The sequence below is a fragment of the Pristis pectinata genome, chromosome 11, assembly GCF_009764475.1.
Source record: "Pristis pectinata isolate sPriPec2 chromosome 11, sPriPec2.1.pri, whole genome shotgun sequence".
NCBI lineage: Eukaryota > Metazoa > Chordata > Chondrichthyes > Rhinopristiformes > Pristidae > Pristis > Pristis pectinata.
The window spans coordinates 85,561,159-85,574,490 of NC_067415.1; positions in this window are offsets into that span (position 1 = coordinate 85,561,159).

Sequence of the window (13,332 nt, forward strand, 5' to 3'; positions counted from 1 at the left end):
CTGTGCTGGACTCATCTCCTCTTCTGTGCCATTTCTCCCTATCCTTCTATTCCTCGATCTATCAAATATTTATCCACCATTTTAAGTACTTCTAACGATGCAGCTTTCGCCACCCTCAGGGACAGAGAATTCCAGAGATTCACCACCCACTGTGAGAAGAAATTTCTACGCATCTTAGTTTTAAGTGACCAGCCCCTTATCTTGTAGTTATGTCCTCTTGTTTAAGGCTCTCCCACTAGTGAAAACCTCCCAACATTTACCCTGACAAACCCCTTAGGATCTTATACGTTTGAAGATTCTCATTCTTTTAAACTATAAGGAATACTGACCCAAACTATATAGCCTCTCTTGATAGAACAACGCTCACATCGTTACCACATTTTTTAGGTAAGACCACCCCAAAACTGAATGGAGTATTCCAGGCGAGGCCTCACCAACACCCTGTACAATTGCAACAAATCCTCCGTGTTTTTTTTAAACACCAGCCCCTTTGCAATGAAGGTCAAAATGCTGTTTGCCCTTAACGACTTCATTACTTAACCTAACATTCTCTTCCACATGCTCCTGGATTTTCACACTAAGTCTCGCCAATTTTTGCTCTGTCACATACACGCTCCCTTTCAACCACAATTTCCATTATGAGCACTCGCTCATTCTACTTTGTTCTCAGATACACTCTTATGCTGTAACATGCAGAGTTATTCTCACACAGATGATTAGGTATTCTTCCCAGGTTAGTGTGCTAATATAGTTATCATTGGAACCAGATATTGGAACTGGTATACAAAGCAGAACTGGGGGGAGTTGATGAGAATATGGAGAGAATAAAATGGGATTAATGTAGGATTAGTGCAAATAGGTAGTTGATTGTCGGCACAGAGTTGGTGGACCAAGGACTTGTGCCCGTGCTGTATGCCTCTGTGACTCTGATTCCATGACTGCACCATTCCTACGTAGTGTATTTAGCACTACCAACTGCAAATGAATACCTGTGTAAATAGTTCTCATGCTCTTTCCTACAGCCTTCTGCTCACATTCACGTGCATTTTCCTTTAACTCAGTATTCCTAACATCAGGAGAACTCAGCCTAAACTCACCACACTTCCAGGACTGGATATGTGAAAATTCAGATTTTACCTCTTATATTGGTTTTCTTACACATATTTCCACACACCTTGACTTTAACTCATACTTTCTTGCATACACACCCTCACACTATGTCAAACATTAGTTTACATGCTAAATCAAATCAAATCAAGTCAAGTCAAATTTATTGTCATGAGCCCAAGTACAGTAAGGTACTGGTACAATGGAAAACGTGCTTGCAGCAGCATCACAGGCACGTATGTACAGACAAAACATCGTCATACAATACTCAGACAATACTCATAGTCTATTGATCTCTTTCTCACACATATTTTCGTATGCATGTTCTCTGTTGCACTTTCTGATACTCACAGATTCTTCCACTTTCTCGTGTTCTCAGATCCTATTGCACACACGTTCATACACACTCCCACTTTTTCATGTCGTTGCACTTTTGGTCATTTACACACTGAGGCTCACACACTCTTTTATGGATACTCTCACATTCACTATATTACTTATTCTTTCAAAACTCACACATTTTCCGAAACAGTTTGCCAATGACTCATCAGTGATGTTCTGAGTTCTTAAAACACATTGTAACTATTGTTTGGCAGATTAATGACCAGTGGATGGGGTTAACTGAATTCAGAATGAGAACATCAAGGAACGTGATTAAATGACATTCAGTTTTCATACTCTGTGTTCACATTACATTACACAATTATATTACACAAGTATACTGCTATTCTTTCACCCACTTACATGTTTTATCCAATTCAACCTATAATTCCTGACGTGTTTCCTTTCACTTCACTGCCAGCTCTGTTTGGTGCCGCTTGCCTTTTTCACCAATTGGCATCTAGTTTATGAATCCAAGTCATGGATGAATTTCAGTAATAGCTACTGTTCCAATTGGTATTTGTGAGGCATCCCATTTAACATTTTGTAACAAAACCTCACACTGAGATGACTCACCAAAGAAGTCAACTGCTATCTCCAAGATGTAAGTGAGGAACTCAGTGGGTTTTACCAAGCACAACCTCCCAGCCTGAAGTAGACCAATTATAAAGAAGGGCAATGCACCACTCTGACATGGGATTACTTTGCTGTTTCTTCATCTTTGTTGGGTCCTTACGTTCCATATCTAACTTCACCATGAGGACACCAAATGTGCAATAGACTGCAGATTAAGGAGAATGTTCAGAAACACCATTTCAGCACTACCAGAACAAACAACCAAAAGTATGGTTTTGGCAACATCATCCACTGCCTAGAACAGATTATTTTTAGCAAGTCCTAACCTTTCAGCCAAAATCTGATCCATTCCCAATTTTTATCCTGAGTCCCACCAATTATTGGAAGACCAAGAATGTCAATTCACTTGGATCTTCACTTCTTTAATGATGATGACAAATTTGATCAAATGGTTTCTTTCCATTCTGTATCCATTGTGGTTCAACATACCCAGCTGCCCTTGCACAGATTTTCCTCAAGGTTCCAATATCTTATACAGAATGGATTGAAGATTGCTTTCGTCACTTTGTCAGTCTCTCTGAACACGCACTGCACATGTTCTGGTTCAATAGGCGTCATCCAGTGAATCCATTTTGATGTTTTCCAGTGTCAACAAATCACCTCCTCAGCACTCTATGAGCCCTCTTTAGGTTCTCTAGGTTTTACATCTAATTTATGTAGAAGTCATTGATTTTATTTTAGCTACCTCTGTTTGGGAGAGCATTTGCCACACTTCCACACACGCACTCAGCCACACATTAATAATTGTTCAGTCTAACCTGCTTATGAAGAATAGTCTCATGCATATTTCTGCACACTTTCACCTTTCTACTCTTGACACTCACTCTCTTAAATGTCTTGTGCTTCTCCCTAATCCTGGATTTATCCAGAACTTCTAACCCAAAACATGAAAAACCATAGAAGCAGAGGCTCTGCCAGAAGATGACGTGGTGCCTCAGTATTTTTCAAGAGGGGAGATCTTTAGAGTTATCCTGTAAATATTTATCTTCAACCAACATCACCAAAAATAGATTATTTGGTCACTTACATGATGCTGTTATAGTCGTATAGCACAGAAGCAGACCCTTCAGCCCACTGAGTTGTGCTGGTTGAGTAGTGCCACGAAAACAACCGCACACTTAATGTCAACAAAACCAAGGAGCTAATTGTTGACTTCAGGAAGGGGAAATTAGGAGACCACGTACCAGTTGTCATTGGTGGCTCAGAGCTGGAGAGAGTAAGCAGCTTCAAATTCCTGGGCATTAGCAGTTCAGATCCTAGGCCAAGCACGTTGATGGAATCATGAAAAAGGTGTGCCAGCACCTCTATGTTCTTAGAAGCTAAAGGAGATTTGTCATATCACCAAATACTCTAACTGACTTCTACAGATGCACTGTTGAAAAAGTATCCTGACTGGTTGCATCACGACTTGGTACGGCAATTCCAATGCACAGGAATGCAAGAGGCTGCAGAGAGTAGTGGGCACAGCCCGTTTCATCATGGGCACAGCCCTCCCACCACTGACAGCATCTACAGGAAGCACTGCCTCAAGAAGAATCCATCAATCATCAAGGATCTCCGCCATCCGTGACATGTATTTTTCTCACTGCTACAATCAGGCAGGAGGTACAGAAGCCTGAAGTCCCACACCACCAGGTTCGGGAAAATGGAACATTGCAGACCACCTCTTGCACTACCATGGACTTGTCTCTGATTGTGTCTTTGGTTTTTACTTACACTAAGGTCTTGTTTTTTCATAGTCTTTGTTTCACTGTATGGTATAATTGTATGTATAGCTTATGTTCTGTGTGTTGTCTGTACCTATGTGCCTGTGATGCTGCTGCAGTCAAATATTTCATTGCACCTGTACCTCACCATACTTGTGCACACGGCAATAAACTCAACTTGATTTTCCTTGTTGACCATCAGCCACCCATCTGCTGCAATACTATATTAATTCCATTTTTAATTCTCCTTACAGTTTACCACTCACCCACACACTAGGGGTAATTTACAGTGGTCAATTAACCTAGCAAGCTGCCCATCTTTAGGAAGTGCGAGGAAACCAAACCAGCTGGGGGCAACTCATGTGGTCTCAGGGAGAACGTGCAAACTCCCCACAGACAGCATCGGAGGTTGGGATTGAATCCGGATCACTGGAGCTCTGAGGCAGCACCACTGTGTATTGGATCTTCCTGTGCTCATATTCATCATGTGGGGTTATGAAAGACACGGCATAAATTTAAGTCATTTTGTTATCTTTTAAATGCTTTTTGGCTCTGCTTATTGCACCCTGTTACGTTCCTTCTCTGTGATCATGGAATATAACACCTTATAAACACTAACATGTGTTCTAAATGTTCAAAGGATCGGGACTGGTATTAGACATAGAACACAGAACTTAATGTTATAGGCTTAATGTTCTTCTAAGCTGCACACTTCTAAGAAAATGAAATAACTTTTGGCAAGAAACTAGTGAATGGACATTAAATATTCACAACTCTGTCAAATTGGTATTGGTATTGGTTTATTATTGTCACTTGTACCGAGGTACAGTGAAAAGCTTGTCTTACAAACCGATCATACAGGTCAATTCATTACACAGTGCAGTTACATTGAGTTAGTACAGAGTGCATTGATGTAGTACAGGTAAAAACAATAACAGTACAGAGTAAAGTGTCACAGCTACAGAGAAAGTGCAGTGCAATAAGGTGCAAGGTCACAACAAGGTAGATCTTGAGGTCATAGTCCACCTCATTTTATAAGGGAACCGTTCAACAGTCTTATCACAGTGGGGTAGAAGCTGTCCTTGTCTGGTGGTACGTGCCCTCAGGCTCCTGTATCTTCTACCCGATGGAAGAGGAGAGAAGAGAGAATGTCCCGGGTGGGTGGGGTATTTGATTATGCTGGCTGCTTCACCAAGACAACGAGAGGTAAAAACGGATTCCAAGGAGGGGATGCTGGTGTCCCTGATGCACCAAATGACTTCAGTGGTGAGGAAAATCAGGTTGGATGTTAAATGAACCAGTGATTTGTTGCCACATTATTGGATAGAAAGTAAAAGTTAAAATTGACACCATTCTATCTCAGTTGTGCTCTCCCTCTCTGCACCTTGCATGCACATTGGATGAAACATTCAATTGTGCTTTAGTTTTACACACTGACTATTTTCTCCTGTGTGTGGTTGTGTGAAGGTCAGTGGAATATTATCAACTAATATGGCTCAGAAGAGTCAAATTTAGAAATTTAGATAATGAGATACCTAATTACCCCAAAAACATCAATATTTCCTCCCCATGTAGCAGAAAAGACTCTTGCAGGAGCCTAACAAATTTCTCCAGAGAAACAGCAGCTAAGCTATGAACCAATAGTGGTCTTGAAGATGATGAATTCAGTTATATCAACAAGACATAGAAAAGAGATTTCCAGATATAAGACTGAAACCAGGGGCCATAAATATATGATATATAAGAACCTAGGACGAAATCCAAGAGAATCCTGCACACTCACAGAATGGTGAAAGTGTGAAACTTGCACAGGTAATGATTGCACATTGAGAGCAACAATGATTGTTTTATCAAGTGTAACAGAATATATCACTGTTTCCTTCATATCTGTGACATGGACTTTGAGTCACTCTATGTTCTGCGGCTAGTTTAGAGTGACCACAGTCACACTAAGGGGAACTCTTTGTGTGTTCACCAAATATTTGCAAATGGTAGATCAGAGCCAGGGATACTCTGCACTGGTTTCCTCATGAGGCATTTGTCTGAGAACATCTTGTGAGCTTCATCCAGCTTTCCCAATTTCCGCAGGGCTGAAGCTGCTCTGTTGAAGCTCACGTGCAAGGGTCCAAACGGGATTGCATGGGATTGAGGGACATTGTTGAGGCCCTGGTGGATTCGTTTGACATCTTTAGTTGTGATGGCATTATGGAGACCGAATCGGAGGTTGATGTTTGATCATATATGCAGAGGAAGTCAAATTGAGCCATCACATTACAATGTTCAGGTGGCTAACAGCGAGTTAATTGTGGCTACTTCTGGAATGTCCGACTGCATCCTATCAGAGGAGGTAATGAGCACCAGGTGACCCAAAAGCAGGGATGCTCCCCAACTTGTCAATATTTGGTTTCTGGGCCACTTTGACCCTTGCCGTGTCCATCTTTTTCAGATGGTCTTGTGATAAAAGATGGAGTTGGAAGAGACCTATTGGCGCTGGTAAGGACCAATGCAATGTTTCAGACCTGTAATCTCGATGTAATTCAGGATATTTCTGAGTAACGGGTGCCACAGAAATTGTCTTTCATTCTCCGTAAATTGGTTCTGTCTCGATTCTTCACGCCGAGGAATCGTTTGCACAGCGTACTCCCGCTGGGGGAGATTTCCCACCTTGCTCCATAGGAGGCACAGCTCAGCTTCAACAAGACTGGCATCCTTAAAGAGCCGGCAGCAGTCTGTGCAGAGAAGGGTGGGCCACGCTTGTCGCCGAATCGTTGCGGCCCTGTTTTCACAACGCTCCCTTCTCCTCTCCAAACACTGTTTCATCGCGAACGTGATCCGTCAGCCAGACGCGATGCGCAGTATTAATAGGCTGGCATTAGGAGAACGGGAAATAACATGTTTTCCTGTACAATTCATTTGAATTAAAATAATTTACAAGGCTTGCATTCTAGCACTGTTTCCAACCCGTCAATGACTACATTTGGGTATTTTCTGGGACTGAAAATTGAACCACTCTTTACTTTCTCGCAAGTGCACGTAGTTGTAAGGCGATTTTCCATTCCGATACCACATTGTCACGTTATCGGAACGTCTCAAAATGCTGCACATTGAAACTGCAGAATGCGGACAGATATCCGGACTGTCGCAGAAGAAATCGAAGCTTAAAGGGAGGAGAAATCTGCCTCAGAGAGGCTCTTTTATTACATTTGATGCACCTTAACGAGGTGTGAACTCCTGCGTAAACACAGCTGTTCCTACAGCAGTTATATTGTCCTTTAATTGACATTAATACAAATAGATAATGGTTATTATGTTTTGACCAGTAGCACTGACTGGCAGTTCGAATGTGAATGTTTTAAGTGGCGGGGACTGTACATTTAATCAGGGGAATATGGTTCATTGCAATTTGATTTATGGTCATTTCTACCATTCTGATATTTGTTCATGAAACCCGCTTTAATGAGAACGGTTGTCCCTTAGCGGAGGCCTTTATCCTTTCGATTTGATCGGGTTCGATGATCAACTGGTTTAATACCGTTCGTGCTGTTTGAGTGAGGAAGGGATGAAGTCAAGTGCCCACCTTTTCTCAGCAGCAGACGGGGTTAAATTGTGACGAGCTTTAATGTTCCTGAGTTCCCTCAAGTTTCGAAGGTTTGGGGTGGGTTGGTTAGTTGGGGAGTACCTAACTTTGGTATTGCAGAGAACTGAAGGACTTGACACGGTTAGAGAAACAAATGTTGTTGTAAGATCGTTCGACACATAGATGCGTAATATTAAAGTGATGTCATGTTGGTGGAAAGAGACTCCATAATTCTCCTCCCGGTCCCTCAAAATAAAGAAAACCAACTGACATTTTCAAAATTGTGATCAATATGTTTTAAGAAGTGGGTGAAGGTCCCAATGAGCGCGAAACGCCTGCAGATCAGCCATGATCTAATGAATGGCCAAACGGGTTCAGCGGGCCGAATGACCGCTTGCTGTTCCCGTGACCTATCTCTGAAGAAAAAGGATACTTTAGTGGTTTGAAGGAACTGAAGATTCCAACAGCAGCAATGCATTTCCAGATCTCAAATATCTAAAATTTAGAATTTTGACAGTTCTTTAAAAGTGTGTGTACTGTATTTAAGGCGTTATTTTGTTAAAGAGGTTAATCTATACTCACTTTCATGCGTTGTAGAATTCTAGTCAAATACTAACGAAAGATTTGCATTTCAACAGTACTCTTCACAACATTAGAATATCTCAAAGTGTTTTGCAGACTAGGAATTAGTCTTCATTAGAATGTCGGGAATGAAGCAACGAGTTTTGCAAAGCAAGATTCCACCAGGAGCAATGTGATCACCAGATAATCTATTTGAACAATGTTCAGAGCAGACAGAAACTCCTTTCAGTGTTGCATGTGGGGAAAAAAGTGAAGTATAGCAACGTATAAGAGGCATTTAGACAGGCAAATGAAGAGGCAATGATATGGACCATGTGCAGGCAGATGGGATTTAGATTGGCGTCACGGTCAGCGCAGACATCGTGGCCTGAAGGGCCTGTTCTATGTTGTAACCCTTCCCCCATTATTTCACTGGGACTTCTGGCCTACATTTTGCATCAAAATACTTGAAGGTAAACTAGAACCTCTGAGGAGGTGAGAGCCTTACCCACTAACCACAGCTGTCACTAAGTGTAAGAGACCGTGATTACAAAAAAAAACTGGCATGGAAAGAGTTACATAGGGTTAAGCAGATGTGATGGCTGTGGACTTCCCACCACCGGTCTGGCCTGGAGCTGACTCCGTCCCGTATCCTTGAGGTGAAAGTAGTTACATGCACACGTGCATTAGTAACAATCCCCAAGCCTTCTACCGGCTGGTCCTGGGTGGCAGATGGGCGGGAGAGAAAGTTGACCACTGGCAGCATTGTCTGGTTGGAGTTAGGAAACCACTATTCAGCCCCTCTTCCTGTTTTGTCCAGTAAACATGCCCCCCCCCCCGCCGTAGGCGTTTTTTTCAGTGGATTGAAAGGAGGTGGAGTTGGGGGGGGGGGGGGTACTTGGTGTTAGGAAGAACCCACCTTGCTGGTCCTGCCTTGTTTATCATCTCAGGAGGTCAGATACAAATACTGTCCACCCCTACGGTGTGAATACTCTGACTCCTTTTCAAGGTTTGGGGGTGCCAAGAGCCGAGTCTTAACCTTTTCTTTAAACAGTGGACAGCATTATATCTCATTCAAATTTATCATCTGCTGATAGTGACACAGGACTACTTCTAATGCAGATCAATGGCGTGACCTTTCAAAAAAATTCAAATATATTAATTCAAGGAATTTGAGCATTTTGTCATTTTTACCATCTATAATTTCCATTGAACTGAGAGGTTTCCTGACCCATTTCGCGGGGCTATTAAGAATCTATCACGTTGTTTTGGAAATAGTGTCACATTTGCAGTCCCGAGAGTGGATATGGATATTAAAGGAAATCAGTGCACCACTTGTGTTTTACAATATCCAGTGGACTTTTGCTCACCATTCCTGTCACCAGACTTCTTGAACTATTTATTTAATTAATTGAATTTTAATTTTCCTGCTGCCATGATGGGTTTTGAACACATGGCCACGGATTTTCCCCAGGCTCCTGGATTGGAGCATGACCATTATTCTGGAACGTAAGAAGCTGAGAGGTGATCTTATCCAGGGGCATAGATACATAGTCAGAATCTTTCTCCCAGGGCAAGGGAGTGTAGAGGGCACAGGTTTAAGGCAAGAGGGGGGAAATTTAAAGAAGATTTAAGGGGTAAGTTTTTCATTCAGAGGGTGGTGAATGTCTGGAACGAGCTGCCAGGAGAGGTGGTCGTGATAGATGCAATTACAACATTTAAAAAGGCGTTTGGACAAGTACTTGGATAGGAAAACCCCAGAGGGATATGGGCCTAATGTGGGCAAATGAAACTAGCGTGGACGGGCATCAAGGTTGCATGGACGAGGTGGGCAGAAAGGATCCATTTCTGTGCTGTACAGTTCTGTGATTCTGTGGTTCTAGCGCATTTCCCCTCTCTAGAGCCAAGAACAATGACACCAGCTGTAATCCGATCCTCTCTCCCACTTGCTACATCTGACGTTGGAATTTGGATTGTTCCTGGTCCAAGTGGGCTCCGTGCCACCTAACACAGCTCATTCAGCTGGAGAACCTTTGCTTCTCTCTGCTCACTCTTCAGTCCTTTACATCTTCACATGCACTTCTCGGTTTTGTTTGTGCTCAACATGCCGCACCTGCCTGAATTACCCCACCAATCGCCCATCCTTCAGGCTGTGGGTCCTTTGTTGAGTGGAGCTTGCAGGGGCTAATCAGCATCCCATGCTAAACCAATCATGCATATGAGACCATAAGATATAGGGGCAGAATTAGGCCATTCGGTCCATCGAGTCTGCTCTGGCATTCAATTATGGCTGATTTTATTTTCTCAGCCCCATTCTCCCGCCTTGTCCCCTTAACCCCCGTCACAGTCTCTGTGTCTCATAGTCCTGGCCTGTCTGCCTCCAGATGTAGTCACTCTTTAAGTGAATGCTTGAGAGTAAGATTTTCAAATGCCCCCACCCCAACGTCCCCAACCCTCCTCACCTACCCCACCCCCACACACCCACAGACACGCACCTCTCCATGCAAGGTGTAGCAGTTATACCCGTTCCAAACACCAACTTCTACTGAAAGCGAATGGATTCATCCATCTTTGGGACCTTTCTGGGACCATGCAGCGCATCCACCGGGGGTAAGCGTAATAAATCTCAGAAAATCCATGGCTGATTTAACTTTCTCTCTGGGCGAAACGTTAGCCCAACTCGCTGGGCGCAACAGAGGACTTGCTTCCCTTAGGTGTTACTTTTCATTGACTTTGGTAGCGGATAAAATCAAGTGGGCTGTGGGTCCGAACCCCTGGGTTTCAAGACGGGTGGGAAGGTTAAGATTGCCCCTGTTTTGCGCTTATTTTTTTTACATGGCCTCACGCACTCCTTCGTATCTTTCCCGTCTCACCTGTACAACCGGCTTCCTACGCCTCGCGATCCACCCCTTCCTCTCGTGTCATCTTTGCAAACATCCTTTCTAACATACACCTTCTTACATTCGCACAACCTCACTTTCCCCTCCTGCCTCCTGTCACTCACGCTCATCCACACGGGGACACGCGCTCCCTCTCCCTCTGCGCACTCCCCGTGCTGAACCTATAACTCAGTATACTGGATATCTATACAACTGCATCGCCACAAAGAACTTCTAAATGAAGACAAATATTGTCACACTCAATTGTTTGTTTTCTCCTGACTCGGTGCTAGATTAAGATGTGAGATTACACGTATTGTTTCGCTCGAATAATGCCACGAGTGAATAGAAAGCAAAATTCCTCGCCGGACACACTACATCCCGCTGGGCAGTCTTTCGAGGTCTGTTGCAAAAAAACAAGCTCTTGAGTGCTAATTACAAATAAATTATGATGTGCCCACTAAGTAATTGATTTAATGAAGTTCCTATGAAACTATTAAAAACGGGTAGAGGTCAAGAAAGAGGCGCCCCGGAGCGCACATTGTCGGATGTTTAACTCTCCTCGAAAAGACATCGGGGCTAATAGGTGAAGTCACAGTTGCCGGAATCTGACTTCTGGGAAGAAAAATGAATCGCTCCTAAAACTTACCGCAGTTCAACCGGCTCCTAATTCAAAAGGACACGGGTACTCTTTTCGCTTGTCGTTAAAACTTCTCTAAGAAAGGCACATAAAGCAGTGGACACTTCACTTTCAACAACTCCGCCATCTGTGACAAAGCCCTTGCTTGATTTGGCTCTGAGTATATTAGCAGGCTCGGAATATGCTCACACACACAAAAAAACCTGGAGGTATGCGTACTTACAGATTCCTCTAACTGTGCAACTTCTGAGGGAGAATTCTTGTCCATTTAATTTGCTTTTGGGTCCTAAGAACGACTTAACTGTTCCCCAGAACATCACGCTGCCTGGTTTACTTTCTGTAACCCTCTCTCCACCTATTCAAGAAATTTAAGCAGTGCCCCAGGTAGGGTGCTTGGAGGATTTTGGCACGCAGCCTAGACTATGAATGTGTGTCCATTAGCAAGAAGTGTTTCCCGATGAAAAGCTCTGCACTTGAAGCAGCAAGAAGAATAGAGTCCAAGAATACAGCATCATCAACGACAGGAATCCCCTCGATCCCACTGTACAACAAACGCTGGGGTTTAGACTAATCCCAAACTAGATTGAAAGTTCAGCAAATGTTTCCTTAGTTAGTGATAATTAATGTACACGGTTTTATTGAAGCGACAAAAAAGGCGACTAAGTGTAATGTTGCTTTCTCGAAAGGAGTTTTAGAAAAGAATTGTGAAACCAGAATCTAATCAGAGTGGTAAAGAGCTGCAAACAGGAAATCGAGTTTCTCGAACTTTTGCCTTGCTCGTTTGCCCGACAGTAGCAGGGAGTGTTGGAGGAATCCGACGTGTCTCTCTCTTCCTATGAGTTATTTTACAACCTTCTCCTTTTGTACATCAGGAGATTCATTCCCAGGTTTCATCCACGGGGGATAGACTGAATCTGCAGCTAGGGTGTGTGCATCCTTAATACTGACTCTGGAACAGCCTCCATCTCTTCTGCAGCCCCATTTACACAATCTCATAAAGATTGTCAAGACACCTGAAGTGAATTCTGTGCAAACTGCCTGCATGTTTAGACAGAACCATTCCACGTGCTAACAGTTTAGTCCGCCATCTTTCTAAGGCATTGCATCATAATTCCGTCTCCATCACCTTTAAAAGCAAGCGGACAGACTGTTCACCACTGGTGCCTGTGTTAGTTGGAGAGAAGTGCAAAAATGATTTAACATCCTTATTAAACCCAGCCCAGTTCGAGCACCACGTGGATCTTCCGTCTTCAATAAGCAGTCCTTATACTCCAGGACAGAACACTGCCCATTTTCCAGTCTGCCTTCCCTTCCCTGGGCTCACAGGTGATATATTAAAAGACGTGCTAAAAGATTATTGAATTTTTCCCAGAAAATGTCTCTTTTTCCCAACCCGTTCCAGCAAAATATTTATTTTAATCAGATCCCCATCCTTTCAACGGCCAGTGGAAAATATTTGCAAATGGTGCGTGAATTAGCCCAAATGGTGCAGTCCGTAAACTCTATGCTCTTGAAGTGAAATATTTGAGTTAATTTCCTGATTTGGGACTGCGTTTCACTTTCCATCACACAGGCCTGGGAAAGGCGATCTCATTCTCTGACGAGGAATTATTTCTTTACAAGACTTTTAAAGAGACCGTCAAGTTTTGTTTATAAATCATCCAGATTATCTTCATTTGCTGAAACAATCTTCTCTCTTAATATAGAAGCGAATAAGAAGATGTTTTGTGAGCGGTTTTATACCTGGTGTCCGTCCAGTGGCCTATTTGTTTTCCTTTAGTTACTGCTATTGTTGTGTAGACTGGAATTGGAGTGTAAGCCAATCAGCAGAGCGTTTCTATTTAT